The 17,706-nt window shown below is 35.9% G+C and overlaps 1 protein-coding gene across 1 annotated transcript in view; it reads right to left on the reverse strand.

Annotated features, from left to right (window-relative positions):
- SYT1 (synaptotagmin 1) overlaps positions 1-17,706 on the reverse strand; it is a 360,397-nt gene that overhangs the window by 221,126 nt on the left and 121,565 nt on the right. The window contains exon 3 of the mRNA XM_067313026.1: positions 14,178-14,239. The gene's annotated coding sequence lies outside the window, so the exon portion shown is untranslated. The remainder of the gene's footprint in view (positions 1-14,177; positions 14,240-17,706) is intronic.

Here is a 17,706-nt window from a genome sequence, read left to right on the forward strand (position 1 = left end):
GATCTCTGTCTTGCCAGCTTGCTGAAGAATGGAGTATGGGAGCTGTATACTCATCAGTGTTTCAATAACTACTTAACAGTCACACCGCCTCGCAGGATGAAGTGTTTTCTGTGTAACAGACTATTCAGGTCTATCACTGTAAGAAATTTTAGGATAAAATGATATGTTTCCTTAACACAATAATGGAAGAAAGTTACAAAACAGAAAAAGGGATGCATTACTTTGATTATACTTAATAAAGAGACTTCTTTGCCAATGAATTCCCATCTCTCCTCTTAACTAGCTTGAGTTTCTCCTCTCAATTGAGAGGAAGTTTCTCTTGCTTCCTTTGCAAGAGATACCTACATGCTGGTATCAGCATGTGTGCTCTTTGTGCGGAATGTGGAAATTACAGTTAAAACCTTCTGAATCTTCTTACATGCCACCTGAAGTTAGTGTGTCATACCTACTTCTCCATTCATACAAGATGCTGCTTTCTTGACACCCACAACTGGCACTGAAACTTCATGTTCTACTATAGTTAGTAAATCATTGCCTTCCTTCCCTATTCCCTGTGTCTATGCTATATTTTACTAGAACATTCCTGGATTCAGTCGCTTTTCTTGATATAAACTTCTAAGAACATAGTGGTAAAAAAAACCCACACCCACAATATTAAATCCATAATCCCTTTACTAATGTTGTAATTATTTTTCTCTTTGAGTAAGATATAAATATTGAACATCATGCCTCACTAGGCAAAATGAGGAATAAGTATTGTGACTAAGTAATATTTTCTTATCCATTAGTTTTATGGTGACTCATCATGAAAACATCATCACATCTCATGGTAATGAGAAAATTTGATGCTAAGATTTTCAGTAAGAAAATAAAAAAATCAAACACAGTACTATGTGAAGATTTACTGTATTCCAGATCTATGTGTTATGCTGGAACAGACAGAAGAAAGTAATTAACCTAATTATAAACTGAATGATTATCATACTGTAAAAATAAAAATTACATAAAATTATTAAATTGAATATTTTATCACAGGTATTAATTATGAAAATAATGATTTATTATCCCAAATACTCAAATGCCTTGACAAAAAAAAAAGACAAGAAAGACAAACAGGAAACCAGTAGGGCTAATATAAAATGACATATCTTGTTATTATCTTTCTATTTCTGACAAATCATAAAAATAACACTGCAAACATAAAAAAACCACATTTCTAAATGAAAAAATTATTTGAATATGACTCTTTGCACATTTTTTCTCTGAAATACTATTTGAAAATCACAGATCAGAAGTGTCAAAATCTTTTCAAAATAGATATTCAGAACTGTGAAAAACTTAAGTTTTAAGCTATCTGTTGTGCTTCCCAACAGAAGGAACATTGCAGTTCCAAGGCAATGTAGAGCAGCTAACGCAAACGTAAGAGTGTCAGAGTTGTGTATAAGTTAGGAAAATTTGGGCCACTGAATCTAATCTGTTTATTTTTCACATCATGCTAATATGGTATGACAAATTTAATAATCATGTATTACTATTATTAACAAGATAAACTTACATTTGTTATTAATGAAGCAAAAAAGAACAGTGGTCTCTTACGACCAACCTTCATGGCAGGCTATATTTTCATCATCTTGGTTTTCATGATCTGAGTGATTTTAATAAAATTAGGTAGATAATAATAAAGGCTCTGAGAGCAAAATTCTTAAATGGATAATAGATGCTACTGAAGAAAACAAAAACTGTTTCTCTAAAGGCATTCATAGCTTACAGTAAAACTTGAGGAGGTAAGAATAAACTATGCTAGTGAACTGATAAGATTATTCAAGCAAAAAGAAATTATCTAACTTGGAAATCTAATCTTAGTGAAGCCAATAAGTGCAGTATGCACGGGCATAAAATATGCAGACTAACTCAAAATTTGCAGATCAAATATGATGATTTACTTCTTACATAGCTAATGGTAATTAACTGCTGGACACTTACCTGCCCAGAAATAAGACTGCAAAAAGTTTTGTATTTTTACCTGCATAATTATTTCCAAGTTACCATGGTAACCAGCATTAACCAAAACATCCTTTACAGTGCAGCTTTCAATTATACATATAAACTTCATCTCTTCTCCCCAAGCCCTTTCTTTCTTCCCCAAGCTTTGACATAAAATATTAATTTAGGTACAAAGAATGAATTTAACTTTTACTGTAGAACAGAAAATAACAGTGCAGGCATTAAGAATTGATCTTTTTCACAGCTGCCTGTTACCCCCACTGAAATTGGGATAATTATGTGCACTCTAGAAAACAGCTCTACTATATAGTGACCTTTCATATGGGGCTATTACATATTATTCCCAATTCTATTAAAGACCATTATTCACTCCCTTTTATAGCCTGAAGTTTCAACAGTCCATGAACATGCTCTACAATAAACAGACTCTTAAAAGCATAGTTGTAGATTAAAAAAATAAAAACACGCCTTTTCAGGTATCACTTGTAGAAGACTACAGAATGACAGAATGTAACCATGTTGTATGGAGATTTTTTTTTTTTTTGATTCGTACTTTCAGTAGCTTAAACATCATCTTGGGACAAAATTCAAAGTTTCACATATACATGTGTGAACTGCTTTGCATTCCTTCAGTATTTCTGCTTAAGATGCAACATGATCTGGAAAGGCCAAGTAGCTATCCTAATAAAAAACATGGAAATGAATTAGTCTCTTCTCCCACAGCTTTGAATATTTAAATCATCCACCTAAAGAAATCAGGCAGCAACTGACAGAATGGTGAACTAAAGGAAGTTAATTGGGAGAACTGCTTTTGCTAGGCTACCTCAGACATGTACCTTTAAATAAAATGCTACACAACTTACCTGTGTGCCTTGACAGCTAGGCTGGAATAAATGGGTGGCATTTTAGTACTTATATTTCAAAGGCATCACACAGTGCTTTGAATGTGAGAGGCTCAGTCTCTGGGGAAGGGCCATCTAATGGCCATCCTCAAGTAACCCTCAGCTGCTAGTTTAAGAAGCAGCATTAATGTAACCTGGGGGTGAACTGATTGCTTGCCCTGATAACAAGTGCTGCTTACGGTAGGCACCATCAAAAATGCTGTGTTTCCCTAAACAGGCATAAATTAAAATTCAGAAGTGGTAGGAGATTACAGGAACAAACACATGTAGACTAGAAAAGGTTATTTGACTTCCTGCTATGGATGTGACAACTTTGGCAACTGCCCATCTTATAGTGCCATCTAAGACAGGGAAAGCCAACTTTCTTAAAGCACAGGGCCTCCCAGCACATGCAATCATCATGAAAAATAAGGTTAGACTATATTGATACTAACAAATATTAAATACCACCTGCACATCCAAATACAATTATTAAATAAAGAATAAAATACTAAATGCAAAAAGCAAATACACAGTAAGATGTGTAATACCAAGAATAATGTATTATTAAGCATAGGTAAATAGCAAAAAAAAAAAAAAAAAAAACCAAATAAGCATAAAACAGAGAATAAAACCTCTAAAATTGACTATTCGTCTTCTTTACTAGCAGGGCTTACCTAGCTACAAGTCACATCCTACCTAGCAACAACTGTTAACTACATTGCAGTGTGCTTTATTCTCTGCTCAGGGAAAAAACCTGCCTTTTCTTGGAAAATTTCAGAGTTGCATGAAAGAGCTGCAGGAGAACAGAATTGGAATCTTTGCCCACAGAACTTTCCCATAACAGCTAACATTTTTCTAGGGGATATTTGTGTAGACCGTGAGCTGTGCTAGCAGATATGTCCTGGGTAGACTCATTCCCTTGTCCCCTGATCGCACCATTTAATCACCAAGGCACCGCCAAACTCTTCTCCATATATATAGGAAGGATAGCTGAGCAGCAGTCCACGCATTTACCTGTTCTATACAGCACTGTAATTGATTTCGCTTTAGATAATCTTTTAGAACTACTAATGTGAAGATTATCTTCTTACGTAAGAGTTAATAAGGTGCTGGGTATACATGACCAAGGAAGGAGACAAAAGCTAAGGAGAATACGTTCCAGTTTGCAGTAACTGTGTTAATTCTTGTGATTTTTCTTTGGACTGTATTTTATTCACGATCCAGTCACAAGGTGACAAGATAATTAGCAGCATTGACATATGAAACTCTATCCAAAAGCAAAGCGGCAAATCTCACTCACTCCAAGTTTCTCTCGGGTAAAGTGTTGCATTGTAACTCACTGTTCCAGAAAAAAAGGGTAATATGCCTGAAAGTTTCACCCACCAGAGAAGCATCACTGCACCAACAGCACCAGAAAATGACAAGGCAGCCAAACTGTGGATAAGCTCCTGTCAACAACCCTTACAAGGGATAGAAAATTGCACTTCCTAAGGAAAATATATTTGTATAAAACAGACAAACAGTTAAGTTGTAACACACACAAATGCACGCATTCTCTAGTGCGATGAAGCTGCTCCAGCATGGATTCCATACAGGCACCGAAATCAAGCGATGTGCCTGTTCTGCGAGCAGGTTCCCAAAATCCCAGAAGAACTACAATTGTTCATTAAAGGTTTACAAAAACTATACATCCAAATCACAGTTAATAACGTTTAATCTGTGAACAAGTATCAATATATGCCACAGACACCTAATTGTGAAAACATGTAAGATGGCATTCTACATCATTTCAGGGTATAGCAACTGCTCCCTACAGATCTGGCACTATTTGTCAATGCCAAACATTTCACCATTTTTTAGCAGCCTAAAAGAAAAAGGTAAAAATTTATGAAAGGCTACTTGTATTCTGGGTGAAAATAACAGAAGTTCTACAAAAAAGATACTGGAGGTCAAGGCAAACCGCAAGAGAAAATCAACTACCAGCAATTTTTCATCAGTATATCTAGAGTAGCCTAGTACTATTTTGACAAGATCTGTACCTTTATCCTTCAAGTTCTATTTTGCCATTGCTCTTGTTTACCAATATAGTTAACTTATATGTGTAACAAAAATTGTTTCAACCATGTCTTTTTGTTAGGAGTCTTCAGAATATAATTCTTGGCCATCTTCTGTTCTTACATGTACCACTATTACTTCTTAACTTAACACAGAATATCATGAACTTGTATATGTTTAGTCATCACTTTCTCAGTGTCATCTGCTCACCCTTGTTTCTTTAATTTCAATCTCTTGCCCTTTCTGAGATAAATCAATGGTTCAGTCACATTAAATTCTAGGTGGCCAAATAAATTTCACCTGATCTCTTAGGCTTCAGAGAAATAAGAAGTAACAACATGAGTATTAAATATCTTAGATAAATGCAGTTACTATGGAGATCCCTTGTTAATCTAAATAACTATAGCATCTTTCAACCTTCTTTCTTTGTATTATCTCTGCATGTCCCTAATTATTTCTGTTCTGTCCAGTATATTTTCTGAGCATAACTGTAAGATATCCTAGAAAAATAAATAAGCAAATCCTTCTTTCTATTGGCACCACACCAAATCCAAACATGATATTTGAGAAGAATTTAAGGAGAGGTAAGCAACCTAAAGCTGATGAATGCTTCTGTGCACGTTCTATTTAGAAACGTTCTGACATATCCTGTTTTCTCTATTTTTTTTTTCTTGCTGTGGTGGTGGGGTGTTTGTTTGCCTATGTAATTTGAAATTGAGACTGGAACTCAGGGCTCATCGGCTCCTCCTGCTTTTCCCATGAGAAGTACTAATTGAATATTCAGTAAATTTTAAAATAACTTACACATAAACATTATCTAAATCTCCTGCAAAGTACTTCTAAAACCCCAATTTGAGATAACTTTCATAAGGTAGGTGGTGCAACAGTTCAAAATCAACTGTCAGAGCTCAGTTCATTGTAAATCTGCGAGTTTGAAGTTGTTAAAGGAACTGTCCAATTACCTACTCATAATTTTCAGGGGTATCTTCTGCTAAAGAAGTTGTGACAACACTTACACTTTATTCCTAAGCTAATAAATCAATGAGGCAACATTTTGGTAACTGGAATATATGTCTAGAAATAAGCAAGGCTAATCAGGGATAGGTATGCTGCATGCTGATTCATCCCCCCAAAGCCTCCCATTATGTTTAGCAGCACAGCAGTGCTCAGCGCTACAGAAATGCCTTTCCTCAGATATCTCAATCAACTTTCTGAAGAATTCTTCGAATGACACTTCCAATAGATTTACAGTCCTAAGGTGGTTTTCAGGGCCTCTCACAAGGCTCTTCTGACCTTCTAGCAACAAAAAGAATTTGGATGAAACTGTGAAAGGAACATAACAAAACTTTCCTTACTCATGCATTTCCCTACAAGAGAGAGGAATTTCCATTTCTGCCTAAGAGAATATTGGAAAATAATCCAGAAGGGACTCCAAGAAAACACACTGCTGCTTTAATGTCTCCTTGTAGCCATGACGGCTTTATGCAGCAAGGATTCACAACTGTCATATAATTCTTAGAGTGTTAACTGCTTTCCTTGTACCATGCAACTCACTGAAGTCTGTAACTCATAACCTTTCTCTTTCTCCCTTACAGACCAACAGATTAACTCACAAAACTGGTTTATTAGTCAATAAACACAGATTGTTCAACACTTTATTGAACACTATACACATTTTTTAAAAATCTCCTATTGGTACAGAAAAGAATGTGTTGTTTCTGAAACTTGCTTAATCATCCATATTTTTTTCAGTGTTGTATCCATATCCCTCAGCTGACTGATAGTTGCACTTTGGCATTGTTACTTCTGGCAACCTAATGTTGAAGCAAAGCTGTACCTTGGAGTGTTACGCCTGATTTAATATATTGCAACAAATAAAAGGACACTTGGGATTAATAAAATGGAGCTTTATTTAGTCTGTAGAAACAAGCAGATCATGAAAAAAATAAACCTTCAAGGTTCCATAATCTTGTCATATCATTTCTGTTTTCATATGCTTAATCTTGGAGATCCCTTTCCACAAGCCTAATATCGTATTTTTTATTAATACACTTTCTTCATTTAAGCCTCCTAAAATTCTGTCTCACGGTAAAAATGAACCATTTTCCAGGGCTTCTGGTTGATTTCTTTCAATTCTGCATTGGAACTTCAGCTGAGAGAAAGCTATTTGACAACTGAGGACATAATGTTCCAGCAAAACAGAGAAAAAAAGAGTGAGAGAGACAGAGAGAGCAAGTGAGAGAGACTGAGTGAGCACACATGCCTGCATGCAGACAAGAAGAAAAGAAACAAACATGGGGTTTTGTGGCGCTCTTATTAAAATATTTAATCAGCAGAAAACAGAACCTCTTCAAACAGATGAGAAATAATGTGTTAGAGGCAGATAATTTAGGAAAATACTATATGCTACAGTTAACAGTTTAACTACTAGCAGAAAGATACTGGGAATAGAGGTAATGTATTCATGTATCAATTTTAAGCCAATTTAGACTGTTCAGTCTGAAGCAACGTAAGATGGCTTGTCCCATGCCCAGCGAACACACAAAAGGGAGTAGCAGAAGTAAAGCTACACAGACAGTTTGTATACTGTCAGTATTTAGACCTGTCAGAAAAGCATATGGTTTTATATATAAACAGCCACTGCTTCTATGCTCCTTAAGAAATGTGTAAGTACATACTTAGATGTATGAGGTTTAGATGCAACTCCCATTTTAAAAACTCCCTATATATATATTTGCCCAATAGACTGTAACTCTCCAGAAGGTATCACTGTTATCGACAGGATAAACTGTTAACAGTTTAAAAGCTAACAATTTAATAACTAACAGTTTAATGCAGTTTTAAGCTCCTAAAATTATTTTCCCTGAAGTAAAATTAGATCTTTAAATAAACTCTGTGTTAAGCATTTTACTTAAAGATACAGACCCTGAGACATACTTCTAACAGCAAAATCCCATTAAAATTGGTTAAGGCTGTACAATCTAAATGACATCTTATTCCTTTTTTTCTCATCCTTCTTCCCTAAAACAAATGTTCTCACTTGGCATCACAACCTATAAGGATGAGTGGAAAAGGCTTATGGTATAAGAGCAGCCTGGACACTGTTTCTGTTAGAACTGAAAAGGTATTGAGAGACTTATTATTTGAAAGATCAAAGTGCACTGCTGTACAGTACTAGCTGAGCTCTCCAGGCTATCATGCATTTTGCACAGCATTTCCAGACTTCACAGCAAATGTTTGGGGAAGTTCCCTGGAAGCTCCAACTCCTGGATCCATGTGACTACATGAAAATCCCATCTTTCAATGAAGAATGCATTTCTAAACCTTGAGATTTTGGAGAAGAGTTTAAACATGGGATTGAAGGACAGTCAGTCAAGGGAATCAGGCAGCAGTGAGAAAAACTCCAAAATACATGACTCATTAAAAAAACCCCAGCTTCTTACTATTTTTAATGACCCAACTAAAGCTTTTTGCATGTTTGAGACTGGAAACATGGTCTATGTGTTATCTGCATTACAAACACTTCATTCAAAAACTTGTGCCTTCAGCTCAAATCACTGTTGGTTCATTCGGCTTAGGAAACTCATCAAATTGTCCCCAAATAGCCTGTAACCTTGTCTATTCATTTTGTTTGATTGTATTTAAAAACAGGGCTACAATAACAGTTGTCAGTGTCAGCAAAGCTGCACTATGAGGACACAGTAAAATTTTTCTTCCTAAGAGAGATTTTAATCACAAATATTAAATACAGCCTGTAACTAAAAAGTAAGATAAACCAAAACAAATGATGAACCTCCCCATCCGAAATGCAGATAGTGTAGAGCCATAATAAAAACTGGAAGAGTGAGGAAATCTGAAGTTAAAATTTCCATATATGTGGATCACAGAAGCAGTTCACTATAGTACATCCCTGGAAGTTGCCACAGTAATTGCATAAAACTGCTGCCACGTGTATACGAAATATGATTTAATGCAACCCCCCCCCTCCTTTTTTTAATGGAAGGTTACTATGACTGTGAAAGAGCCTTATTTAAAATCACAGCCAAGATGATAGTCAATTTAATGTTTAAAAATAGCTAATTATAGTACAGCAACACAGTATACAAGAGAAGAAACTAAGCACATTTTAACCCTACTGAGTTAAGACATCCTGTGAAATTCCAACAAGCAAACTAAACAAGCAAATATCCAGCTTTTGAAAGCTAATGTGTAAAGGTGGTTAAATTCTATTGGTATGATATAGGGGCAGCATCAGCCCATACATTTGGCCCAGAGACTTAAAAAAGGTGCTCAATTCTGTTATTATTATTTGATGGACAGAGAGTAGTTGGTAAATGCAGAACATGTATAATTCAGAATAAATTTATACAACGGCATTTAAAAATGAAGAATACGACACAGATTTCAGGTGTAAAACTTCCAAATAATGGAATCCAAGATAAAATTTCAGCCAATAATCTATTTAAATGGTTAAATGGTTTAAATTGTTAAATTCCTGGCTGAGAAAAATGTGATTACATGACTTCTGGGGCACCTGGAAAACACATCATTTGAAAATGTGTCTAGAAAAGTACGTGTTTACCAATTGAAGAAAAAGCTGAGAAGCTGCAGAAGATAAATTAAATACTGGAGAGTAATCAATCACGGTGCTAAAATGATAGATGACAACTAAACTGAAGCCCCAGGGAAGTACATACACAGAGCCATTTTGCAAAATTAGGTTGCATAACTAGCATACCTCAGAGCACTACAGAATCTAAATCCATGTCAGAGATCTCACATTAAAAAATGCAAAACTGAAGCTGTAATACAAGATCAATAAAAAAAAGAAAAATCTGTTTTTGAGGCACAGAATTTGTAAGCAGATGAGACACAGAGAATATACTACTCTGAACAGTCTTAACATGATAACAAAAATGGAGACAAAAAGATTGTTACACTGCAAATGTTACTTTATACTTTACCAACAAGTTTATACTTCCATTGTGGAGGAGGGGGGGAGTGAAACTAATTTATGGGAAGACCTCATTAAAGAATTCAGGTAGTGTGAACACTCAAATGAACTATTATAACCAAACCTGCAGTATATGCACATGAATCTTAATGGACAATGAGAAAACCTAGGAGCATAGGTAATGAGGGCACTTCCATCCTGCTTCTAGATTACTGTGTTGCAGTGAAAGACTGAAACTGTAATATAATGGAAGATTATTGTGATTAGCAGAGAACATTCAGAAACCACAGGCTCATTTCTTTTTGAAGGCTCATAAATTTAACTTATACAAAATTGACCCTTCCAAAACCGAGGATCTGTTCATTTAGCTACCTTACCTCTGGCACATTGCATACCTCCGGGTATTATATGGTAAATGGTAAAATATAAAACACGGTAGCTTTTGAGATAGAAATGAGGGTAAACAACTATAATATTGGATGCTCGTGAGCTAATGGTAAGTAAAATATGAATTTAGCTCCTCTACATGTAATGGAGTCAAACCGCCCACACAACCATTTTCAACAGGCCAAGCCTCCTCTCATCTGATTATAGTAGAATGTAGTTCCACCATCCTCCTTAGGTATTAGCTCATAATTTGTGCAGTCTCCTAATTTATACCACATTACCTGAACTTGTATTTATGCAAGAAGAATGGAAAAACTACCATTAACCAGCAGTGTTGGGGCCCTTGCGGTGCTTCAGAACAATAATCTATATGAGATATAGAGCATGGAACTAACACTGTTTAGGATTAATTGCTTAGCACAACTTGCTTAGCATTAGTAGCTAAATTTGCTGAAGCCTTAGGCCTCAGGCTATAGCCACTGCTACGTGCTTTGAAGTAGTCCACCAAGGACACTGGTGCAGCTGGAAATGATACATCCTGAGAAAGTACAGATAAACCAGCAGAAGCCAGTGGGAACCAAGGTTAAGGGTAAGATAGCTTTGCTAAATAAGTAGCAAGGTACAAGGCATGATCGCTGTGTGCGTGATCGGTGCCATGATTGGCTACCTGTGACATAATCTGCATGGTGATTGGCCTAGCAAAGTGTACGACTGCACAAACATATATAAGATGGGCAAATTGCCGAATAAAGTTGGAACTGAACCTGCATTCTGTGAATGCGTATGATTCTTTCCCGTCACTCCCGCGGACCGTGACAAGCAGCCATCAAAAATGTCAATTAGATGATAAACCAAAGTATGTGGCAGATGAAATTTGATTGCCACTAACTGTGCGTGAACATCTTTTTTTGGTACACATGAGATTTTTTTCCCTCCTCCGCAAAAGCATGAGTCTGATCTTTTGAAATATCAAAGTCAAATGACAAAGGCCTTACATTTAAAATAAAGACAATAAAAATTAAAAAGCACAAAATGTAGTTTATATCATTGCTTTTATTTTGTCCTTTCTTAATAAGAACTTAGAACAAAATTAATTTTATCTGTTTCTGGAATCCAGTATTTTTGCCTCTTAGCTCTGAGATTTTTGAAATTCAGCTTTTAATTCAGAAAAGTGGTTGAGAAAAAGAAATACTTTACAATGAAGATGCATAATTTAACAAACCCAGTGCCAAGAGAATGATTTATTGCTTAGTGTAGAAATAACATACAGTTCACAAGGGACGTATTTTAAGTCGACCCAAAGGTAGCGTGCATGGATTTCCCTACATGGCTGAATGTGTAGTCCGATGAAGCTGGTAACATTGATCCTCACCGATGATGGATGAAAGTTAAACCTAGTTTTATTTCTGTTTTATTATTCTAATTTCCAATGTATATTCCAAAGAGAGTGCTAAATGAATTACACATTACAAATGTTAAATAATCACTGTACAGTTTCATTTCTGTAATTATATATTTATTGTTAGGGCATTTATAATCACAATACCATGACTGATAAAATTAACTGATGGATACTATGAAAAGGTTCCATCAACCTATTCTGCCAGCAGGAGAGAGAGAATTTGCATGTGATGGAGTATCAATAAGAGTTGATTAATTTTTTCTCACTACACACAAATAAAGCCAGGCTACTCTGAAACAGCTGTCTGTGAGTTCTGGACAGCTGACAGAGGAATACATGCAAAGAGAGTATGTTTGAGTGTCTGTAATAGTGAAATTCACTTTCTACGAACAGGTCTACAGCAACTTCTCAATTTGTTGTATGCATACATCATTTGTGTTATATGAATTGCTTGGAATTGCTAACATTTATACATCTTCCCATCAGTCATCTGCTGCCAAAACTTAAGGTCCTGGGGAAAAGTATAACTGATTTGTTTGAAGGTATCCTGTGTTTTAAATAACAACTCCCAAAACTCCCACTGTATTTCTCTCCATGTCAAATAAAAATTGCAAGAGCTGACCCATATATATTTCATATATTGCAACCCTTCACAATTCCTCGGATATAAGTATAAATATAAGTATATTGTTCAGCACATTATTGGATTCCTTTGGTCTGCAGTATATCTATTTCATACTATAAATACCTGGCAAGTTCAGAATTTGTCTAATATCAGGAACATTCTACAAGTCAAATCCGCAAAGAGGAAGAAGAGATGGCACTGTGTGGGAGATATAAGGAGAAACTATTAAGTTAGAATAGTTTACCTGTGTAGATATAAGACTCGAAAAATAAAGGGTGAGGAGAGGTGTGACAGCATATACGGAATGTAAACCATAGAAAGTGAGAAGGAAAGGGGCAGAAAACGGAGGGCTGACAGAATGTGAGATTGTAAATGCAAGATTGACAGAAGAAGCAATGGAAAGTTAAAAGGAATGAATAAATAGAAGACAAGTGTTGTTGATTTTTTAGAGTTTTTTAAAAGTTTATTTGTTTTCTAATGATCTGCTGGAACATATACATGTCTCATTACATGTCTGAAAAATGCCTACTGGTAGCACAGTTGGGTGCATTATATAAATAGCCATGCATATATAGCATCCAATTTTCAAAGAAGAGTTATGTTGCCTTCAGCTTCAGTGAAATGTCACACATTTCCTTTCATGATGTCAGTGATTAAACTTAATGTTAAGACCCATCATTGAACTTGGTTGCTCAGAGAAACATTGGGCATATTTTTGCTATTGAGGTTTACAATTTTTTTTTTCCACTGGAGTATTATTTTTATTTGCTTGCCAAAAAATATCTAAGATGTATTCCCATCCAAGTCTAGTCTGTTCCACACACCTGTTTTGCTAAATGAATAGGGATTTCATACATGACAATAACATTCTTTCAGTTCTACTGCATGCTATACTTTCAGACATATATTCTTTAAGTAAAATGTTACTGAACCGCACACATCCTCTGGATGGTACATACTGTCCACAACCTTCTGCCACAAAGAGGCAGCCTCTGCTAGCACATAACATAGAGGAACTGTTTTGTTTGAACTGTTAGTAGGAATGCCTTAACATGCATTCACCCATGTTGGTTCCCAAAGGATATTGCTACCCTTTGATACTCAATAACGCAGTACAACCATATCCCCTGCTTCTTTTGCCAGGGCATATAACTCAGGATTTGCAATAAAAGCACTGTCTGTTTTCCACTGTATCACAGCTGGTACTTCATTCAGCAACTTGAGATTATTTTCAAAGGACAACATCAATAATATCATCCACAACACAAACACGGCTCATTTTCTTGTCTCAACAGATAGTCTTAATTTCTTGAGGTTTTATAAAACAGTAGTTATCAAAGACCAACCTTTACAAGCAGCTGTGTATTGTAAGCTTGTAGGTGATTGGTCTGAAACAGCAATCAATGATTAATCGGATAACACAAACCCATAAAACTCTCTTATTCTCTTATGTTCCCACTCAACAGGAACTGACTATACTGACCCAAAACCTAGATACTGGTCTGCAAAATTTCAGATGTAAGCAAATGTTAGGGTAATAATATTTATACCTTGGCACTTTCCAGCAACACAATTCACTTTGATTGAGAAATAAAAGGCAATAGCTATATTTTCACTATGGGCAGCAATGAAGATACATTGCATGGATTATCTGGACCTCCTACCTTAGATGATTATAGGATGAATAAAAAAATGATTATAGGATGAATAAAAAGTCCTGTGAAATGAAACTGAGTTGTATAGAAGGCAGGAATGTTCATGGTACTAATTTCTTATACTTGTTAAAAGAACTTCAAATAGGGAAAAATACCCAAGATGCAAGTACAAATAGTGTTCAGCCTCAGAATATGTAATTAGTTCACTTACTATTCACAATACAGATTGTGTGCTTAACTCTCTTCTCTTTGTTTATTCAGGATCCCACGTTTCTGTAAGAAAAATAAATAAATGTATTTATCATCTATGTAAAATAAATGACCTGATTTCATTCATACCACAGAAGGTTGCCATTTTTACATTTAGTTTTGGTTAACTCTAAGATTTAAAGCCCAGAATTTTCAAGGAGTCCAGAAAAGAAGAAAATCCACACGACTCCTTTTCCTTAAAAGACAAAGTTTCCAGTCTTATGTCCTACAATACAAGGAGAAGTGGGGAATCCACAGGTTCTGGGGACAAATATCTTTTGAAACCTGCTACCACATTCTGGGCACCTAAATCACATCTGGACACCAGTGGCTCTCCCCAGTTTGGGGAAGGTGACAGGCTTTCACACCTGTGGCCGTGGCAATCCCCCATTTACAATTAAATTCTCACGCTGTATTAGATCTTAATCAAATTACTCCATTAGACTGAGGAGTAAAAGAAGAAACCCTGTGTACCTCAAATGACAGCCATAGCCTCTTTCCCCACCCCCTAGCAGGAGAAGTGTGGGGATGTGCTGCAGAGGGATGTTTGATGCTTCACTCCCACTGTTTCATGCCAGCAATTAGCATAATAAGCACTGATCACAGCACACCAGCTGCTGAGCCTTTCTCAGGTGCTTTACAGGCATCACAACAGAGGTGAGTTTTAAGGCAGGATTTGAAGGCACACAGCACACTGGCTTTGCAGATTTTTACAAGGAACAATTTTCACAAATAAAGGCAGTATGGGAGAAGAGAGAAAATTGGACTGATGGGCAATAAGAGCTGGCAACACTGGCAGAAACTGATGCCTTAAAGCAGGTAAGACATGAAAGAGCAGGCAGGATCAAATTGTGCAGGCATTTAAATGCAACAATGACTAATTTGTTTGATGCGGTTAAAAAAGAGAGTCAAATGGATGGTTATCAAGATAGGTGAATATATTTTTACTTCAGGATCAACTTTTCCAGAGAAGGATGAAACTGTCACTACCTAAAATTGTCAGCCTACATCAAATCAACTCTTACTCTACTCTTTAAAAAAGGCAAATCATGATTCCCTCCAGCATGTCACTCTAAATTAGCCAGGTTACTTTCATTAATGGCCCAAATAATAAAGGATCCAGAATATAATTGATTTAAAAATCTACTTTTCCCTTCTGTTTTAGTAAGAAATTACTACTGCCTCCTGTATAGTTCTTTCAACATCTGTGATGTCTCAGAAGCCATTCTTTTGTATGCCAGTCCACTAAAGAATCCTGTTAGGCAATAAATCATGTTTTTTTGAGCTGAGGGCTATATATTCCATGAGTCTGAAGCATACAATATTATTTTGTTATTAATTTTTAAACCTTTTAAAAACTATATGGGTTAGCTCTTCTGTTTAGCAGCCTATTCTGTTATGTCATAGACATCAATAAGGAGTTGTGGAGCACTTGAACAACGCTAAATTAGCTGGACAGTGATATGAAACCCTTGTCTCCAAAAGGGTTTAGAATAATTTAGGTGTTGAAGCAAAACACAGCTGTGGGATCAAGTCATTTCTTTCTGAGAGTTTGTAACATACCTGAAAATAGCCTTGGCAGGCCTTGGTGCTCCTTATTAGCCGTAGAAAAATCTATTTATACAGCCAGTAATAGACCTAATCTGAACTACTGTACTCAAATATCTCTTGCAAAGGTTTAACCAAAATTTTGTCTCTCCCTGTCACTCAAACCCTCCCAAACTTATGAATTTGAAATTCAGACACAAATCTGAACTTTTCCAAATCTGCAAGCATTAAGCTTGGCTCATTGCAGGGATAGGTTCCAGCTAAAAGCCCTAATCCCAATCCTTTTCCCTGGGGTTCAAACCCAGGTTTCGGTTCAGGTCTCTGTGTACATCTTGCATGGGAATAGAGATAGCTGCAAGAGCCTTAGAGAAATTAACACACACAGTCACACCTGCGCTGTGGTACCCTGTCTCAATCTTCCCCTATTTCTCTAAGCTGTCTGTGTCAAGCTGTGTCATATTATTACTGAGCCTTTCTGAGGATTAACTGTTTCTTCTGCCACAAAGACGGAAAATGTAAAAGAAAGAAAAGATGGACGCTTACTCAAGTATTAATTGGAAATAACTGAACCAAAATACAGGTCATGTTCTAGATATGGTTTTGCTTAATTTTGCTTCTCTTGAGAGAAAGCGGTGCTTCATTAAGTGAAAATAGAGACAGCCTGCCTGCTCCCTTGAAGTTGACAGAGGGAGTTTCTAACATGTACAAAAAACAGAATGCAGATCCGGAATGAATAAGTAAAAAACAATCAATAAAAATCAACAATAATCCAGAAGACTGCCAACACTCTTTGAAAGGATTTGCAGAGCTAAAAATATGTAGAGAGAATAAAGTAAATAGAGAAGATTCATTTTTGTAGAGAAAGATCAAAAAATTACAAGAGAAATTCAACTGTCTTTCTGTTGCTTACTATTAAACACATGCTATTTTTTATAAGATGTGCTGGAAGATTAATTCATTCACCCTTGGTTATGGACTCCTGTGGGTCTTCAATGCAGGAGATCCCCTGCCGTGACAACTATATTTCTAGAGCTACAAATAGCATCTGTCATATTACTAGAATCTTTCAAGGCTCAGTTTTCATTTCAATACTATTTGAAAGGAAAGACTTTTTCTAATGAAAACATTGGACATATCAACAGAAACACATTTTGATATACCTGAATACATCTTGTAATAACCCGTTGAAGCATAATCTGTGTTTTACAAATGGTATCTACAGAAGATACTTTAGGGCATGTAATTGTAGGGTAAGTAATCATTTAAATCTGCAGCTTTTACTTCAGTTAGTCACAAGGATATGCAAAAGCAATCAAAAGAAAGCCTTTTTTAGTTAATTCTAAGTTCTCTGTTCCCAGTTACACTTAGTTGTAACCAGTTATGGAAATAGCCTCATTAAGCCGCGGTAGAAAAAGTGGACCTCTAAAATAAACGAAGCTTATTCAGCCACACCGAACTTAAGAATATACATCCATATTTTTGCTCATGCAATGAAATCCTATTCCACTGCAATCAAGGGAGTTTTTGCAGTTTTTTTCAGGAAACTCTTTTTTAACTCATAGAAACAGAGTAGATTTACATATATTAGAGGCAACAAAGAACCTTTTAGTATCACAAAATCACGACCAAAATAAGCCCCTTCTATTATATGCTTCATAATTCACCTTGAACCACATTATGAAAGATGAAAGAGTAGTTGCACGGTAACTAAAGTTTCTTCAAGATCTCTTAGGCCATCTGCCTAAGGGTGCTTTTTTTTTTTAATCTATCATTAGTTTTGTATGTATAGGCGAGAAGAACTGGGTGGTCTTTTCTAAACTGTAGGAAGAAACAATTTCTGTCTTTTTAGGATCATGCACTAAACAGTCATGAGTAGATCATCTGGCTATTATTTGTATATTTTTATCTCTCTTCTTCCAAAGACTGAGGAATAATATTGCAGA

The sequence above is a fragment of the Apteryx mantelli genome, chromosome 1 (assembly GCF_036417845.1).
Source record: "Apteryx mantelli isolate bAptMan1 chromosome 1, bAptMan1.hap1, whole genome shotgun sequence".
In the NCBI taxonomy this organism is placed as follows: domain Eukaryota; kingdom Metazoa; phylum Chordata; class Aves; order Apterygiformes; family Apterygidae; genus Apteryx; species Apteryx mantelli.